A 16,148-nucleotide genomic window follows, 5' to 3' on the forward strand; every position below is an offset into this window, starting at 1 on the left:
TCATAAAAGGCTTAATATCTAACTCACTGTTATAAATGCAAAGGTTTATCACCCTTTCACTGAATGAGTATGGTGTCATGCACATGAGCTCATGATTTCAGTTACCACATGACATGGTTAATTGCACTTTATTTCATAACCAAACTATTCAGTCCTTCATTGAATGAGTTGTGTGCATAAGAAAAGAGCAGTGAGGTAGGTAAGCCCTGGAAAAGAAGAAACTTTGAAGTAGAAGTTTCTTTTCTTGATTGACTAACATGTGTCATTCATTTTAAAAGAAAGGCAGATAAGAGGGTAACTTTAAATCACAAACTATAAATTCATTACCAGTGTGGAAGGAAAGAAGTGTATTAGTGGTAAAGTATATTTAGGTGTACAAAGTTCATTTCAGATTATAACGTATAAAAATAAAAGTATATTATCATTAACCCTCTGCCAGTTTAGGCCCCTTATTTTTTTTTCTTCAACATTTATTTCTTAGTTGTAAGTGGACACAATACCTGAGGATTGAACCCAGTGCCTCACACATGCTAGGCAAGTGCTCTACCTTTGAGCCATAACCCAGCCCCCAACCCATTATTTCTTATCTAGTGTATTCACTCATTCATTAAATAAATATTTGTGAAGGTCAAAGTTTATGCATGAAAAGTTAATTTCCTTTATCTAGATATTGTTATATGACACAATCTTCAGCAAATCATAAAACCAGATGTCATAGTCCTTAGGAGCTGCTCTAACGGAATACTATAAATTGTATGGTTTATAAACAACAGAAATTCGTCACAGTTCTGGAGGCTAGGAAGTCCAAGATCAAGGTTCTGGCAGATTTGTATCTGGTGAGGACTGTCTTGCTGCAACCTTATATGGTAGAAGGGATACTTGTCACTTCCCGAAGGCTCCACCAACTAACGCCATCACATTGGAGATTAGGTTTGAATGTATAAAGTTTGAGCAGTTAATAAGCATTCAGACCATAGCACCAACCCAAACCTTGATAGATCATTGGAACTGGTGACTAGTATCTCAATCGATGAATCTCTTGTTCAGGGGAACAACTACATTTCTATGTTAACAATCTATATCAAGTAACAGATTCCTTGGATAACAGATTCCATGATCTTATGAACAAGGGTGAGAGATGAGACTTATAAAACCTAGCATTCCAAGACATCAGAGCAGAAGCCATTGAAGATGATTTAAAATAAAGGAAAGGTAACCATTCTTGCTCTTCAAATCAACTGAAGGTTTTGCCAGACTAGAAACGGAGGGTGGAGCATCTCCTTGATCAAATCAGAAATTTGACTGTTCCTGGGGATTCTGTTTCTATAGATTAATGTCTCTTTTCTGCCATAGTAGGGAGACATTTTTCTCCTGCTGCATTCTGATTGAAATGATGACATCTGTCAGGTTAGTTCCCTGTAGTATGACTGAGATAAGGCTACTGTATTTCCATAAAACATTTCTAAATTCAAGGGCAATGTTTTTCAACTCTGTGCTCCTCCACAGTAATATACATGATGTTCACTAGGGTCAACTATCTGCCATGTTATCAAAAGTATTCAGAATGAAATAAATGGTAAACCCTGTGCTACATGTTAAAGTCTATCATAGATACAAGGGAAAATTTTTTCTTAAAGATAATTTTTTTTTCTGTTCTGAGAGTAGAGTATGCTTATTATAACAAAGTACAGGTGAATTTCGGAGACAAAGATTACATTCTACACACACGCACACATGCCTCTTTTTTCTTTTCCACTTTCATAATGAAATGACAAAACAATGTAAAAATTCTACAGATTACTGAAGACTAGAAAAAAGGTTTGTCTACTTTGTTGGGAGACAACTCTCAGTGGGTTTCCTGCATTTCTATAAAGCTTACAAGAAGAGGTGCTGATTTTATTTTTTTCTGGAATTTCTTTTCAAGAACTGTAATATGTGGGGGATGACTGTCTCCTTACAGAACAAGGGGCAGATATGCTTATTGTTCATTATAAAAGATCCAAATTCTCTAAGCTCAAAGTTTCTCTCCTGCAACTCAATAAACTGCATATGAAAGAGATACCTAGTCACTTCACATTTCTCCTGGGATTTGATATTTGGAGAACCAGTACAAGAAAATGCTAATGCTCTAGCTACCGTTGCTGCTATAATAATTTATCGCTGACCCAAAAGTCTCATAGCTTCTGTTGACACCTATGAAAATGTGGTAGATTGATCTGCTAACTAGCAAGTAGAATTCTGTCTCAGACCCTTTACATTTTTTGACAGTTTTGTTGATATGAATGGGATGCCAACAGAGACATGCTTTATAGAAGAGGAAGAAGGATCCTTGTGGGAAAATGAATGGGATTTGATAGAAGACCATGGGAACTGGTATGGCCACTGGGTTTTTGTTGTTGTTGTTGTTGTTGTTTTGTTTTGCTTTAATGAATACCTTCTTCGGTCTGCTTTAGTTGAGTTGTGTCTGTTATAGATTTTTAAGTGAAATACATGGTTAGTAATTTTCAATATTTTTAAATGATAAAAGCACTACACTTATGAGTATTCTTCCCATAAACCCAAAGAGCAACATCTTTCTCACTGGGAATGGCCCTCAAAGTTCATGCAGTTGACCCACAGAGAGGATGAAAGAAACAGCTGGAGTTTTGTAGCTAGAGGTTTCCTGAGAAGGGATTCTCTATATCCTCTGGCTCATATGGGGAGTATCAGGAACTCAAAAAATGTTTAAGGGATTCCAGATAGAAGGAACCATTGCTTGGTTTACAAGGATTTAGCTGAGGACTCTAGAAGCCTTCTGGAGAAGTTCTGTGGATGTGTGTGCAATGGTTGGGCAGTGGCTAGGGGATAGTAAGTACGTGGGTGGACCTGAGAACAGGGTGGACCTGAGAGAAGGTGCCCCGCCTCCCAGGATACAAATTGAGCATAGAAATCCCAGAGTGTGGTCAAGTTGAGGGGAATGCAGAATGTTTCCCTTATTCAAGGAGGTTACATTCTAGACTGACAGTAAATGCCTGAACCAGGGAACATATCAAACCTGCCATTTACTATATTTTTTCCTCTATAAATATACAAATTTAAATGCCTTTTCCATCTTAACTAAGCATTTATCATGCACTGTGGCTGTGACTTTTGCAGTTTAAAATAAACAGCAAAACAAACTCAAATATATTTTTTCTTCTTCACAATTTCACAGATAGAAAATTCATTCTTACCATAGATCTTAGCAACCTCAGCATATATTTTTTTTTCTTTCCTTATTGAAAACTTTTACCTCTTCACTTAAAGTCAGCACTTTGTGGGAATATCTGAGTTTCCAGCATCACTACTCTTGCTTTTTGGGAGACATTGTTAAGTAAAATAAGGGTTCCTTGAACAGAAGCACGGTGATACTGTGGTAGTCAATCTGATAACTAAGACAGCTACTAAGTTACTAAAGGGTGGGTAGCTTGTACAGTGTGGATACACTGTGCAACTGGACAATCGTCATTTTGCAGGTAGTACAGAGCACAGTGATGTGAGATTTCTTCACACTACTACTCAGGACAGCATGCAATTTAAAACTTATGAATTGCTTATTTCTGGAATTTTCCATCTAATAGTTTCAGATCATGCTTGACTGGGGGTACCTAAAACTATGGGAAACAAAAACTATAGTTAAAGGATTGGAACAAAAACCAAAAACTGTGGTAAGATCATGGACACCTGCAGATATACCATAGTAGGAAAATGCTCAAGACCAATTGGATCTTGCTGCACTGTGGAGAGAGCCAAGGTGCCCAGACAGCACATAAACCTCCAGGAAACTCAGATTCCTCCTGGGGAGGAGGAAAAAAGGAAGAATGACAATCTTTATTAGTGAACTGCCCGGGTTTAAATTCTGAGTTGATTCTTCTTCAAACCAAAAAGGGCAGAGGCACTGAGTTGGAATGGATTCTGATGAGCTAAATTAGCTTCCATTATAGACAAGGAGATAAAGTTGCATGTGGATACACCCAAGTTATGCCTTTAAAACTGTTATATCTTAAACACATTTTTAATCCTGTCTCCTCTGCCTGCTTTGCCCCCCTTTCTCGCTGGTGGCTTCCCTCTCTCTGTCCGCTAGCTGCTCCAGATTAGTCATGCTCCTGTCATTCATTACCCTGCTCACCCAAAAAGTCCTTTCCTCCAGGCCCCTGAAGAAACCACTGCATTTCTTATCTCTCCTACCTAAATGGCCTGTAAACATACCCAGTGTCTTTACTTATTCAATTCCTGTTCATTCCTAAAGTCATTATCATTTGTCTTTGGTCACTGCTGTTCTACCAGAATGGAGTTTATAAAGTTTACACACACAGGCTACATCTTTTCAGTCTCCTTTCCATTCCCATCTCCTCTGATCTTGTCAGTGTGATCAAACTGTTACACTTGTTTAAACTCCTCCTTTTGAAAATTATTTTTCATTCTGTTTTCTCTTAGGTTACAGCAGTCCCGATCCTACTCTTTCCGCAGGCCTGGTTAATTGACTGCGGACACTGAAGCTTCTTTTTGGGGGGTTTACTTATTCAACTTGAAGGTTGGATTGAATGGTGCCTATTTATTTTTTAAGGTATGGGAACGAATGACTGTGGCAAATTTACACCTAGACAATAGTGTAGGCACACTGCCCCCACACTTGAGAAGCTGGGGTACTCATTCTGTGCTGAGTAGGAGTGCACTAAATCTCTCCCTCCATGATCGTGTTATCTGGCAGAAACAATCTATTTCACACTGTATATATTTGCATAAATTAGTCTCTCTTTCTTCCAGTTTAAGTTTCTCAAAAGGAAGACTGCTTAGCCTTTGGGAAGATTGGAGTCAGAAGGCTGAGCACCACTGGTGACCATGTGACCCTGGCAAGTGTTGTCTTGTAATTAACCATGGTAGTGACGGCAGGGTGTTGTACCAGATTGATGGCACAGAAAGGGCTAATGTTGTGTCTTCTCCACAGAGGGTGCATCTCCTCCTTTACTTTTGCACCTAACTGGAATCTCTGCTTTCTGAACCGGAAAGGCCATGAGCTATAATGCTGTTTCTGTTTGCTTTGTTGTTGTTGTTTTTGTTTTTAACTCTATAGCCAAATGGAAACAAAAGTATCTGCTCCCTCAAATGACTTTAGAAGAGGTTTTTGTGAAATACTGCTGGTAAAGCTTGTGAATACCGTATAGCAGTGTGGCTTATCAGATTCAAGCACATGGGGTGAGGGGATCAAACCCCTACATGAACTACTTCTTCAGTGAACCCAAATACTTGTTTATATCCATCTCTGAGGTTTTTGAAATAAGATATTCTCTTGAGGACCTTTTGTGGTTCATGCAAATGTCCTTAAATTCACGTTGTCATATCTTTTGATAATGAGATGAAGTACTTGTCAAACAATAAGATACTGAGAGAAGAATTTAAATTGTGCAGAATACAATTGCTTCTCAGAACTGCTTTCTCTACATTTTTTATACGAAATAGCTAATGATTGTATAAGTATCACTATGTGACAAACCACCCAAGATCTCAGTGACCTAAAACAATAAATACACATTGATACTCAAGAGTCTATTGGCGAAGTTTATTGGAGAGTTCTGCTGATTTGCGTAGGACTGGCTCATGTACCTGTGGTAAGTGGGTAAGGTTCCTGGAGGCTGGGTAGACTGGGATGGCTTCAGAGACATGCACGGCTGTTGGCTGGTTGTCAGTTGGAGCAATGAGATAATGGAAGCATTTATTCTTCATTATCAGACAAGCTAGCCCCGTCTTGTTTTCATTGTGGCTAAACAGGATTCCAACAATAAGAACGGAAGCATGGTTGAGGTGCATAACTAGAGCACCACCATTTCTACCTCATTGCATCGATCAAAGTGAATCCCAGTGCCAGCCCATACTCAGGAAATGGAAAACTGATCCCCCCTCTTTGCAAAAACTCACATTACAAAGTGGCGGCAGATACAGGAAGGAGAAAGATGCTAAGGAAAATTTTGTAATATATATATACTAGAAGGATATGATTGAGCACTGAGATTTACTACAAGAATCTGTTACCCCATGAGTCAGAACATTCTTCACAGTATTTAAGGAGAATAGTGCATATATCTGATGTATGTGTTGAACCAAAGAGAGTCTGCACAGAAGAAAGTGAACATCATGGTGTGACAGGGCAGAGCCTGCCATGAACCTGAGGTAGACTCAGAGGCCCATTCTTCAGTCCCCAATTCTTGCATGCAACCAGGCCAGAGAGATTTCAGACATTTTGCTCAGAGTAACAGGCATGAGTTTATTAGAAGGGATAGGAAAAGGGAAAAGAAGACACTCTTAAGAGACAGAGTGGGTCTCCTCAGAGAAGAGAGGGATGGCACACAACCTCCTACCCTCCAGTTTTATTGGGGTACCCAGGGAAGTTTCCAGGGAGTCCTGCATAGGTCCACCTTTTGACTTCTGACTGAGAACCTAGGAACTGTGTGGACCACTTCCAAGAGAGGATGGTTGGAGATGTGGAGGAAATTGAGTCCCTTATTTTTGCCTCAATTGCCTCCCCTCCCCCTTAATTGGTTTATTACCCTTTGAGTAGCCCTCTGTAGGCTTTCTTTGTGAGGGTCTTGATATTTTGGTTGCCAGGGTGATTCAGCATTGTGCAATAAGGAAGGGTGCAGGCCACCTGGTAGAGTACCATGATCTTGAAACAATAGTTTTTCTTAAGGGTTGTACTAATGTCTGGGGGAGGTTTTGACACACCAACCTCCCATCTTCCAGGTGCTTATCTGTCAGATAAGACTGGTTTTCAATCCCCCTTCATTGTCTTTTGCCTGCTCACCCATTCATGGCTGAGGAGCTCTAACAATGGTATGCCTTCTGAAAATAAGTACTGATGAAAGTTCCTTTACTTTAAATAGCTGCTCCCTTACACAATTAGAATCTGGTATTTTCCACATTAAAACAATCTGTTAGATGGGAAATAACCCAGAGGTCATCTAGTCTAGCAATTTTTCCAACCTGCTCAGTTTTGTGATACGTTGAGCTTTTCTTGGAGGCATCCCAGAGGTCTCTCTGTTACTGGGGGAAGGTGCAGAACGAGCAGAAGGAGAAGAGTGGGAACAAGAAGCCCTTGAAAATGTCTGTGTCGGAGCTTCAGACCTGACACATGAATGCAGTTCAACCTGAGCGGTGCTGCCTTTTCCTCTTTTGCATAGTGGGCTTTGATATCCAACTGCACTAAGAGTAAGCCTTTACATAGCTTTAAAATGCCTGGGACTCAGCAACTCGAAACAACCCAATGGAATTGTGGGTGAAAGACCTGAACTGAATTTCTCCACGGATATAAATATTTCTCCATATAGATGAAAAGATGCTCAACATTGCAAATCATCGGGGAAGCGCAAATCAAATCAAAACCATAATGAGATATACCTCATACTGGATAGAATGGGTATTGTTTAAAAAAAAAACAAAAAACAAAAAAACAACGCAGGCTTAAAAAGAAAGGAAATTCTACTACATGCTACAATATGGGCAAACATCATGAAGACATTATGCTGAGTGAAATAAGCTGCACAGAAAGATGAATATTGTATAATGCCATTTATATGAAGCAATGTGGAACAAGTCAAATTCACAAAGTCATAAAGTAGACAATGGTTGACAAGGCTCGGGGGGAGCAAAGTGGGAAATTACGCTTAATAGGTATAGTTTCAGTTATAGAAGATAAAATAAGTTCTAGAGGGAGATGCTGATGCTGACTGCACTACCACTTGAAAGAACTTTGTGTCACATGACATTCCTGTAAAGCTCAACACTTAAAAATGGTCACTCTGCTAAATAGTATTTCCAACATTTAAAAAACAGATTTGAAAACTATTAATCAAATCCAAACTGTTTATTTTGCCTTTGAGAAATGTAGGCCTTGCTTTAAAAAATAAAATAAAAGTAGTTTTAGGTTCACAGAAAAATTAAGAGGAAGGTACAGAGATGTCCCATATGCCCTCTGTCCCTGCATATGCATGACCTTCCACATTATCAATATCTACTACCAGAGTGAGACATTTATGAAGTTGCTAAAATTGTATAAATCAACCTGTATTGATGTGTATCACCCAATACACTGGGTTTGGATAAATGTGTAATGACAGATTTCTACCAATGTAGTATTCTACAGAGCATTTTTCTCTGCCCTAAAAAATCCCCTGTTCTGCCTATTTAATCTCCCTCCCTTCTAACTCAGGAAGCGACTAAATCTTTTTACTGTCTTCACAGTTATACCATTTCCATGCCACATGTTGGAATTATACAGCAGGTTTTCTTTTCAGATTGGCTTTCTTCACCGATTAGTATGCATTTAAGTTTCCTCTATCTTTTCATGGCATGATGTGCCCTTTCTTCTGGAATTATCTGGCTTTCCTCTGGCTAATTTATCCATTCTGCTACTGAAGGACATGGTGGTTGTTTCTGAGTTTTGCAATTATGAATAAAGCTGCTATAAACATCCCTGTGCCAGTTTTTGCATAGGCATAAATTTGCAACTTCCTTGAGTAAATACCAAGGAGTGAGATTGCTAGATTGCTTTGTAGGAGTATGTTTGGTTCCGTCAGAAACTGCCAAACTACCCTCTGAAGTGGTTGTAACATTTGCATTCTTACCAGCAATAAATGAAAGTTCCCTCTGCTCTACACTTTTGTCAGTATTTTTTGTTGTTTATATTCTGGATTTTCTTTGTTCTCATCATTGTGAATTGTATTTTACTGTTGTTTTAATTTGTATTTTCCTGAATACTCATGATGTGGAACATCTTTTCTTATTCTTACTTGCTATTCATAATTTTTGTTAAGGTTTTTCTTTAGGTCTTTGGCCCACATTGAAAATTTATTTGTTGGAGGTTTTCATTAAGTTTTTTGTTCTTTAAATATTTTGGATAATAGTCCTTTACCAGATTTTTTTTTTTTCACAAAAATTCTCCCCTAGTCTGTGACCTATGCTCTCATTCTTTTGATAGTAGTTTTGACAGAGGAGAAAATTCCAAACTTAATGAAGTCCAACTTATCAATTCTTTCTTTCATGAATGATGTCTTTGGTATTATATCTAAAAGTGATCAACCCAAAGTCATCTACATTTTTCTCAAAGTTGTGCATTTTATATTTAGGTCTGTGACCAATTTTGCATTAATAATTGTGGATGGTGTAAGGTCTGAATCCAGATTCTTCTTCTTTATTTATTTTTTACATGTGGATATTCAGTTGTTAAAGCACCATTTGCTAAAGAGTTTATCTTTTTCTCCATTTTATTGCCTTTGCTCCATTGTCAGAGATCAATGGACTGAACTTGCATATGGATACTTCTGGGATCTTTATTCTGTTTCATTGGTCTATTTTTCTTTTTTCTTTTTTGCCAATGCCACACTGTTTTGGTTATTGCAGCTTTAAAATAAGTCTCAAAGTTAAGGAGTGGCAGTCCTCAAACTATACTCCTTTAACTTAGTTTTGGCTATTATGGGGCTCTTCCCTCTCCACATAAACTTTAGAATATGAATTTAGTAGCCTTCAGTTTCTCATCGCTAAGTATGATATTAGCTGTAATTTTTTTTGGTAGATACTTTTTTATTAAGTTGAATTTTCCCTATATTCATATTTTCTTGAAGAGCTTTTATCATGGATGGGTATTGTGCTTTGTCAAATGCCTTTTCTGTATCTATTAATAAGGGCATATGATTTTTCTTCATTGCAGATGTGAATGGATTACATTAATTTTTGAATATTGAATTTTTCTTACATGCCTGAGATAAATTCTGTGGGTATGATGTCTTATTCTTTTTACACAATGTTGAATTTGATTTGCTAATGTTGAGGATTTTTTTACATCTATGTTTATAAGATATATTGGTGTAGTTTCTTGTAATATCTTAGCCTGGTTTGATGATGTTTATTGGCTTTACAGAATGAATCAGGATGTATTCCTTCTGCCTCCATCTTCTGAGAGATATTATATAGAATTGAGATAATTTATTCTTTACATGTTTAGAAGTCATTAAATAATCCATCGATGCCTGGTTCTTTCTGATTTGGAAGGCTGCTAGCGCTTATTTAATTTAAAAGTAAGTATAGATTTATTAAGATTCTCTATCTCCTCTTGTATGAGTTTTGGCAGATTATATCTTTCAAGGAATTGGTTCCTTCCTCTAGGTTGTCAAATGTGTGAAAGTGGAGTTGTTCATCTGTGCTTTTATTATCTTTTTATTTTTCAAGGCATCTTTAGTAGATATTTCTTCTTTAATTTCTGATGTTAATATTATTTCTTCTTCCTTCATCTTTTTTCTTAGCTGTTCTGTCTAGAGACTATCAATTTTATTTATCTACTCAAAGAACTCAAATTGTATTTCATTGATTGTCTCTATTGATGTTTTCAATTTCATTGATTTCTGATCTTTTATTTCTTTTCTTTTGCTTACTTTGAATTTAATTTGTTTTTTCTTCTCCACGTTTCCTAAGGTGAAAGTTTAGATAATTGTTTTTTACATCTTTCTTATTTTCTAATATATACATTCAATTCTACACATAATTCTGTAAGACCTGCCTTTGCTGCATCCTACAAATTTGGTAAATTAGGTTTCCATTTTGTTCAAATATTTCAAAATTTCTTTTCAGATTACTTCTTTGAACTATGTTATTTAGAAATGTGTTGTTTAAACTTCAAGTAGTCTGTGATTTTTCAGTTCTTTTCTTACTGATTTCTAGTTTCATTCCATTGTGTTGTCTATGTTCTCTATTGTTTTAACTGTTTTATAATTTTAAGTTGCAGGTGGACACAATACCTTTATTTTATTTATTTATGTGGTGCTGAGGATCAAACCCAGTGCCCCATGCATGCAAGCAAGTACGCTACCACTGAGCCACAACCCCAGCCCTGTTTCAAATTCTTTGAGATGTATTTCCTTGTTCAGAATGTGGCCTGTCATTCTAAGTTTTCCATGTGAGCTTGAGAACAATGAGTATTCTGATGTTGCTGGAAGAAGTAGTCTGTATATGTCGATTATATCCAATTGATCTATGCTGTTGTTGAGTTAGACTGTGTCCTTACTGATTTTCTACACGGTGCATCTGTCCATTTCTGAGAAAGGGATGTTGAAATATGCAACTATAATAGTGTATTCATCTATTTCTCTTTGTAGGTCTATTAGTTCTTGTCCAGGTATTTTGCCACTTTGTTATTGGGCACATACATGTTAGGGATTGTTATAGCTTCTTGGAAAATTGCCTCTTTTATCATTATATAATGCCCCCTTTTACCACTGCTAACTTTCTTTGCTTCAAAGTTTTCTTTGTCTAAAATTAAAATAGCTACTCCAATTTTTTCTTGGTTAATATAGCATATATTTCTTTCTCCTTCTATTTACTTTTCCTTTACGTGTGCTTTTAAGGTAAGTTTCTTTTAAACAGCTTATATTGGGTGTTAATTTTTTAATCTTCTCTGATAATATCTTTGTTAATTGATAATATTTAGATCATTGACAAAATGATTATTAATATAATTGGATTAATACCTACCTTATAGACTTTGCTATTTTTAACCTGGCAATACAGCTTAGAGCTCTTTCCACACCAAACAATAGAGTAGATCTACCTACAATTGCTTTAACAACTGCTTCCTATTCCACAATACAGACGTACCACAATTTATTTAGCCAGATCTCTAATAAGCATTGAGATGATTCCATTTTCTCTTTTTGTATTTGTCCTCTTCGTCCTGTCTTTCTTTTTTGGACTATGAGTGCCATTGTGATCATTCAGAACACTGCACAATGTTCCTATCTTAATATTATTACTTTCTTAAGAAATGAATGAAAGAACAAATGGATATAGGCAATATGTGACCCAGTAAATTTAGATTCTGATCCTTATTCACTATTAATGGGCTCTCTGACCTTGTGGGTACAGCCTATCACTTTTTCTGGTCTCAGTTTTCCTACTGAAATGAGCAGATAAAATGAGAATCGCTATCCTATGATTCCTAATGTTAGTTTGACTCAGGATTGGATCCCCTTTCCAGCCTCAGGAGCTGAGACAGGGAAGAGTCCCTCTCCTGGGATTGAATAGAGACTCCTCTTACCTGGGCCACCCCTGAGAGTTCAGCTTGCTCAAAACCAAGAATCATTTTCCTTTGGGAGTAGAGACCTGAGGAGTTAATTCTTTAATGTCCTGAGGGCCATGTGAGGTGGCTTTGCACTGAGATAAAAATCTTTCTGTAAGGGGTATTTGCCTGGGCTACAGTGACTGATACAAAGCAGTTTCACACAGACTGACTGCGATTTGCATAAAATGTCCCCATAATGCAGGGCATTGTGCCTTTTCTGCAAAGGAAAAAAAAATGCATTAGCAAAGGGCCTACAATGATGGGAAAATGGATGTTAACATTTCTGCTTGACTGATAATCTCTGATGTTACCCTTGGGAAGCCCCAGCTTTCAGAATGATTTATTTGTCAGTGTTTAGAGGTTTTTACTCCCATAATGGGTTATCTGGCAAATGTAGCAATGGGCAGTGGAAAGAGGCTCAGTGCTGAAAGCAAAATGGGGAGTTTTATGTTTTCTGGGGAGGGAGGGGATACCTCTGGAGGGGAGGGGCAGATGGTGATTTGTTTCTGATTTCTGAGGTGAAGTTTTTATTTCAAAGAAAAAGAATTAAAAGGAGCACAAACCACTGGGCTCTTTTTGCTTGTTTGTTTGTTAATGGTGCTGTTTTTTACATGCCCCTTTTTCTTACTGCCAAATTCTGAAATTGAATGTTTTGGCCCTGAAGCTGAAGGTGAGGATTTTCTGGCTTTTTCTTTGATATCTTTTTTTTTTTTTCCCTTGGATTACAGAAACTTTGTGGGGACATTAATAGAGAATTCACAGGAAGGTATCTTGCCAAGAGCACAATCTGTTTTTTAGCACAGGGCCTGTGTTGAAAGCAGGAAAGATATAGAAAGGCCAGAATCTTGGGGCTTCTTTCTGAGGGAGAATGCAGAAGACCATCTATATGACACTTACCTGCTTTCATTTCACATTTGCACTTGAGAGTCATATAATCTTGGTCCCTGTGTTACCGCTGTTGACCGGTGACGAGTTCTTGCTCCCCGATGTTGAAAAGAAGCACGCCGAGGCAAGGCCAGAGTAGAAATTAGAAATTTATTAAAGGACAGAAGAAAAGACTTCTCCCGGAGGAAGAAGGGGACCCAAAAGGTGGAATCCAGTTAGCGGCAATGTGTTCCCCTTTTTATAGGTTTGGTGATGGAATGTAGGTGGGAAGGGTTTGGGACAAAGAAGTAATCTGGTCATTTCCGAGTCAAGTTTGCTGTTCATTAACATTTCTTTGGGATGGGCTATCTCCAAATCTGTTGGGGGCTGTATCCTGGGCTTCATTAACATCTCTTTGGGATGGGCTGTCTTCAAATCTGTTGGGGGATGTTCATTAACATTTCTTCCAGGTGGACTTTGGCCTAGGGCCTTTATTAACATTCCATGAGTTGTCCTGTTTTCCCTGAGTCATTCCCAGCATGGCCTCCATTTTAGATTTCACTCTATATTAGACCCGATTTACCTAACTACACTGACTACCTAATTTAAATCTGGCTTCACCTGTGTGTTTCTATGGGATGCTCATGCACAGAATATCTTTCTAGCCACCATTCTTCAAAATTTCCCATTGTTATTAGATAAATATCAAATCAAATGCCTGAACTTTTGAATCTAGGTTTCAAATAAAAAAACTTTTAGCAATAGTACTAAGTACTCTGCTGCATGAGGTCTTCACTGTATGGATGAAGGCCCACTTACCACTCAGCAGATATGTATTTGTGGCTAGTATTGAAACAGGTGCTCAGGATATAGCTTATGGTTTCTTCTCTCACTGAATTTACAATGTAAGAAAAGAAGAAAATTTGAAAGTGTAAGAGAGACTTCAAGTTTGGTTGTGATTAACTATCAAGGGAGTAGAATACATGGTGACTATGATGTCTAAGATAATCTGAGTCAAAGGGAATCAAAGCTTTATAGTTATGCCAGGAGATTAGTTTTGTGTCTTTTAACCCCCAAAACAGTATGCAACCTGGTAGAGAGCTCAGGGTTTCGACTTCAGCAACTTTATTGACAACCTTGAACTTGTGCACCCATGACAGATTTTCACTCCAATAGGAAAGCAAAGCAGCTAACATGACCCATATCTGAGGTATATAGTATCTAATTCATATCTAATTCATTAATTAAAGGAAAATTCTTTGGGGAGACTTACATATTCCTTGTGATACCAATTGCTCTCATCATCTGATTTACTATGAAATAGTATTTAGGGACAAGACTTTGGCACAGAAAATGCAATCAAAATCTCTGAGGCAAAAAGTGTAATTACAGGGCCTTTAAACTGACAGTAGTTGAAAAGATTTCACCCAGCGCATGAGAAAATCAATGGCAAGATGATATGATTCTATACCTAGAGGATCCAAAAAATTCCACCAGAAAATTTTTAGAACTAATAAATTCAGTAAAGTAGCAGGATATAAAATCAACACCCATAAATCAAAGGCATTTCTGTACATCAATGACAAATCTCTGGAAGAGAAACTAGGAAAACCACCCCATTTACAATAGCCTAAATAAATAAATAAATAAATACTTGGAAATCAACAAAAGAGGTGAAAGATGTCTATAATGAAAACTTCAGAACACTTAAAAAAATTACAGAACACTGAAAGTACAGAACAAAACACAAAACTACAGAACATTAAAGAAAGAAATTAAGGAAGACCTTAAAGATTGAAAGATCTCCCTTGTTTTTGGATAGGCAGAATTAATATTGTCAAAATGACTATACTACCAATAGCACTGTATAGATTTAATGCAATCCCAATCAAAATCCCAATGATATTTCTTATAGAAATAGAAAAAGCAATCATGAAATTCATCTGGAAAAATATAAAAATGAAGCAGGTGGCATCACTATACTAGACCTTAAACTATACTACAGAGAAACAGTAATAAAAATGGCATGGTATTGGCACCAAAACAGACTTATAGACCAATGGTACAGAATAGAGACAAACCCACATAATACAGTTATCTCATACTAGACAAAGGTGCCAGAAACATATATTGGAGAAAAGATAGCCTCTTCAACAAATGGTGCTGGGAAAACTGGAAATCCATATGCAACAAAATGAAATTAAGACCCTATCTTTCATCATGCACAAAACTGAACTCAAAGTGGATCAAGGACCTAGGAATTAAACCAGAGACCCTGCACCTAATAGAAGAAAAAGTAGGCTCAAATCTTCATCATGTCAGATTATACCCCCACTTCCTTAAAAAGACTCCTATAGTGCAAGAAATAAAATCAAGGATCAATAAATTGAAAGGATTCAAAGTGAAAAGCTTTTTCTCAGCAAAAGAAACACTCAGTGAGGTGAATGAGAGCCCACAGAATGTGAGCAAATTTTTACCACAAGCACATCAGACAGAGCACTAATCTCTAGGATATATAAAGCACTCAAAAAACTTAACAACAAAAAACAATCAACCCAATCAGTAAATGGGCCAAGGAACTGAACAGACACTTCTCAGAAGATGATATACAATCAATCAACAAATATATGAAAAAATGTTCAACACCTCTAGCAATTAGAGAAATGTAAATCAAAACTACTCTAAGATTTCATCTCACTCCAGTCAGAATAGAAGCTATTAAGAATACAAACAACAGGGCTGGGGATGTGGCTCAGTGGTAGAGTGCTCAACTCACACGTGAGAAGCACTGGGTTTGATCCTCAGCACCACATAAAAATAAATAAATAAAGTAAAGTTATTGTGTCCTTCTACAACTTAAAAAAATATTTAAAAAAAGAATACAAACAATCATAAGTGTTGGGGAGGATATGGAAAAAGGCACACTCATACATTGCTAGTGGGGCTGCAAATTGGTCAATCAATGTGGAAAGCAGTATGGAGATTCCTTGGACAAGTTGGAATGGAATCACCATTTGACCCAGCTATCCCTCTCCTCAGTTTATACCCAAAGGACTTAAAAACAACATACTACAGTGATGCAGCCACATCAATGTTTATAGCAGCACAATTCACAATAGCTAAATTGTGGAACCAAACTAGATGCCCTTCAGTAGATAAACGG

Source organism: Urocitellus parryii, chromosome 14, assembly GCF_045843805.1.
Source record: "Urocitellus parryii isolate mUroPar1 chromosome 14, mUroPar1.hap1, whole genome shotgun sequence".
NCBI lineage: Eukaryota > Metazoa > Chordata > Mammalia > Rodentia > Sciuridae > Urocitellus > Urocitellus parryii.